The sequence below is a fragment of the Sphaeroforma arctica genome (genome assembly GCF_001186125.1).
Source record: "Sphaeroforma arctica JP610 unplaced genomic scaffold supercont1.415, whole genome shotgun sequence".
In the NCBI taxonomy this organism is placed as follows: Eukaryota; class Ichthyosporea; order Ichthyophonida; genus Sphaeroforma; species Sphaeroforma arctica.
This window is the reverse complement of record NW_014040143.1, coordinates 12,200-16,533: the sequence shown is the minus strand read 5'-3', so window position 1 is coordinate 16,533 and position 4,334 is coordinate 12,200. Positions and strand designations below refer to the sequence as shown.

Below are 4,334 nucleotides of genomic sequence, written 5' to 3'. Positions count from 1 at the left end.
TCGATAATTGCGAGCTTTTTTTTTTTTGCTACTGAATGGCATTAACTTTCGTTTACCTATCGAGTGCTGTATTGAGTCTACTGTAATGAGTCTACTATGATTCGTGCCGTTCATAAAGTAGGCTTGTAGAGTTCATGATACTTCAAGAAAAGTGAATGGGGGGTAGTTTGCTTATATGAAGACTGGCTGAAGGCGAAGTGTCTATAAGTTCCTGCAGCCTCGGAAAGACCTTATGCTACTACCCTGGAAAGATCTTACGCTTCTATCTCCCTCGGCTTTGAATCAAGGCGAACAGGAATATATAACCTTTTTTTGAATACATAAATTATTGTTCGAAATGTATTGCAACCGCTTGAGGCATTCAATTCAATATATTTTTTTTCCAAGAAAGGAAAGAAATGTATAACTCGAAGCGGGAAACATTCTCTAGATATTCAGGGCGAGTCTTAACGATTAAAGCCAATTTAAAGTATATTAAAGTTGAAAAAGGGCCGACGTGCCTTGAAAGTTGCGCTTTCGTTCTCACAGGTGGGGGCAGGTGCATTTTTTTTTACGTACTTTTTTTAGAAATTTACTCGAGACTGTTAGTAGAAAAATGACGTCACACCCCCTTTAACGGAAAAATAAAGTGACCTTTTACGTATTTACTTTAAATATTAGCGAACCACGAAATTTTGTCTCCTTTTTGATACCAATTAGTTTCAAAACAAAACCCAAACCGGCTATAATTAATACACCATTGGCTCACGACCTTTAATGCCTTTAACCTTTTTTACCTTTTTTTTTAACACCCCATCCATGTACTAAGGGGATAAAAAAGGGCCAAAAATAAAGAAGCGTTCCTGATTTACTAAATCTGGACTTCAATTTATTCCCAATATTTTTTGGCATATTTCAAGATTAAGTATTTCGTAAAGGATCAGTGAAGGCGACAAGGTCGTAGTACAAGTAGAACACCTATGCTAAAAAGTCTAACACTACATCGGAAACCTCCAAAACGCGATTATTGGGTCTAAATATGCATAAATAGTAAAGTTTCAAAGTTGTCACGTACAATTATTTTTAAAACAATATCCTATTTGCATCTTATAACCGTAATGCAAGCTACAGCTGCTAAAATCGAGAAAAAGTGTGTTTACGTCATTTGAGTGCCTTGCCACGATTGCACGATAAATCTCATTTCCTGAACTTTTTGCCAAAATTCACTACTTATTCACCTACAAACGATTATAATAACATGATTATTGTTTAATTATGCTTATATAGATGTAACGAATGTCTGAGAATCATATTGAAGACATATAATTGAATATGCACACCAAATGGATGTCATTGATGGACACGCATGCACGTAAATGGTGATTTTGAGCAAGCATAATAGGCCTTCTATACCACAAAGATGATTTCTGAACTAATAATACTTGTATTTAATATATATTAGAACCCTTGGAAGGTTCAAACTGCTAATACTCGACCTGAAAATCCAAGATTTGACAAGGTCGAAAAGTGCACAATCCTGTTCATAAATCGATACATAACTGTATGAACCAGTAGAGCTATCAACTTGGCTCCTTCGCAAACCTATTTTGAAAGATTTTTTAGAAAAAGTCTAGAAAATAAAATTGGGAGTATATCCAAAACCGGATATAGTGAATTAGGGTTGGTTCTTTAAAATCGAGTCCCCTTAGTCTATGCATGGGGTGATAAAAAGAGCGAAAATTTTAAATCGTTTAGACTCGCCCTAAATAAATATTTAACGCTATAATACCCAAATTGGGGGAGAAATTACAATTAAAACTGATTATTTTTTGTGTTTGTATATATATTAAAATATATATCAAAATTCATCCCGGCTAGCTCAGTTGGTAGAGCGTTTGACTTTTAAATATAAAGTTCATCGAAAGGTCGGGGGTTCGAGCCCCCCGCTGGGAAATCTTTTCCGTAATTTTTTATTTCTGTTATTTACTCGTAATTTAGCCGGGAATTTTGTTGGTAGTCAAAAGCAGTCATTATGTTTCTTAGCCAAGTAAAAGAGCGATTGGCTCCAGATCCATGAACTTATCGAAATACTTTTTTTGTTTCTGGGAACGACAATAGACAGGTGTGTAGTTGAAGCATATGATTGTCCCTGTGTGTGGTTTGCGAGTGACTGGTCAGAGTCACTGTAGTATAGGAATACCGAATCAACGGATTGTGATGGTACTCTTGGGCGGTACACTAAAACATAGATATATTGGAGGATGTGGAGAAGTGTTGTATAACGCCCTTTCACCGGCGCGTTGCTAAAGGCCGCAGGTCGATTGAGTGAACAAGTAATTTCTACGCGCGTCATGTTAGCAGCTTAATTAAGAGCACCAAGGAGACTTCCATATTTGCCAAAGAACGGCGGACCGGTGAATGTATCAGGGTGATGGGGCGTGCCAGGTTTTGTTTGTGCGGGAGGTCGTGGGTGTGAAAGACATCAAGCATCTGGCGGATGTAAGCGTCATGTGGCAAAAAAAGAATATAGCACCGTCAGCATGATGAATAACTCGGAAGCCAGCAACATGAGCAGCCAGGTCTAGGCTAGTGAGCAGCTAGTGTAAAGAAAAGATTTGAAAGAGCCATATAGCGACGGCCAGGGAACTAACTGCGGGATGATTTTCGTCGACATAGATAAGTACAGTTAAACGACGAGAGATATGAACACAGTTACATTCGTCAGCGGCAGACTGATAAAATTTGCAGATCGGCGTTTGTCCCTTATATCATGATTTTCAATTCGTCCAGCCCGTTTCAAGCCGCACAAGCCATGGTGGAGTTTTAAGCCGGTGTTAGGGGGATAACGGCCGGGGTCATGTGAGCCCTATTGGGGGGTGCAAATAGACTGGGACATTCGGTTTTCCATACAGGAAAGCTAATGTCCAAATGATGGACATGAAGGTTATAAAAAGCTGCAAGGGCAAAGAGCAAGCGGCGGGGGGGGGGGGGGGGGGGTATCAGCATGCGCGGCCGGGGCATAGATATCAGCGTAGCTGTCGCCATGTTTTATAACATAGACATATTTACTATGTATGATCTTGACTGAGTCGTGGACGGATGTAGCAGAGACTACCTCAGCCTCTACTGTGTTTCAGGCATTCAGTGTCAATGGCAGTAATCCAGGAGTCCTATGACGACGATTTACAAGCAGGGGTAATAAATTTAGGAACCGAGGGGTCAAACATATATACTGCCTTAGTAAGTGTCGTACCAGTGCGTGTGCTGGGTGCGATGCGGCCTACGGACGGGACAGGGCAATGGGGCAGTATTATGGACAAAGATGTAGCAGATATATGTATCTGAGGACTCATGGTTAGGTGTGCCCCGAGATATAGTCCTAGGGGGGGAGTAGTTAGAAAAGAGGACCAGGACATGTACTCTTATGTGGCAGATGCGCCGATGTCGATGTACGGTGGGATTGACGAACGTGGTGAAGCGGAAGCGGGTCAGGGGGTTGTACGGGGCTGAATATAGCCAGGTGGGTAGATGTTATATGGCTGGCGAAAGGAGCTAGGTGATCGTATGACGTGCGTTAAGCAGAAGGACGCATGCAGTTAGGGGGTGTAGAGATTGAGGAAGACATAGAGATAGAGCCGGGAGAGCTGCCGGGAAGGGATTCGGGATGGTGGGGGGGGGTCGACTGGCGACGTAAAAGAGTGAGCCACCGTTGATGTAGACTGATGGCCAAGGGAAATGACTGTGAAGTATAGAAAGGAGAGGAGTGGGGAAGGGTAGTGAATAGTGAGAGATATATAACGGCGGTGGTGTGGTGGTAGTATTTGTGGTATTGAGCTCTACTCATCAGGTTTGCATGACATACTGGGATTACTCTATTAGCTAGGTTTTACAATTCCCTGACAACTAACCATCTTGGATACGAACTCGCATTTATTTTCTCCTCTACGATCATATATTTATCATATATTTACTACACACATATTTAATAACGATTGGTTCTTCTAGTTCAATAAGTATTGTGTACTATTAGATTATGTGCCAGTGATCCCACACTATTATCACACTATGTTAGCCTGGGATACCAATGACAGTGAGATTCTTCCTTCGTAAAAGGAAGATTTTACTCTAGATTGGACTCAACTCCGTTACAGCGGATCCAACTATGATTCATGGTACAATAAATTGTATGGTACCGCTGTTATTCATCGCTTGAACATTACCGCAGTTCTTGAATACAAGCCATCCGACCGACCCGAGTATGTCAAAAGAACTGTTCCGCGGGCCCCGATATCCGAACATGCCAACGTATCCACCAGTACCTTCAGTGAGGAAACCTAGAAGGATGACTCTTATCA

At 41.3% G+C, this 4,334-nt stretch overlaps 1 non-coding gene across 1 annotated transcript; it reads left to right on the top strand.

Moving 5' to 3' along the window:
* The first annotated feature begins 1,847 nt into the window (after nucleotides 1-1,847).
* On the top strand, nucleotides 1,848-1,932 carry SARC_30125. Its single transcript has one exon. It is a non-coding gene; the product is annotated as a tRNA-Lys (tRNA).
* The last annotated feature ends 2,402 nt before the right edge of the window (nucleotides 1,933-4,334 follow it).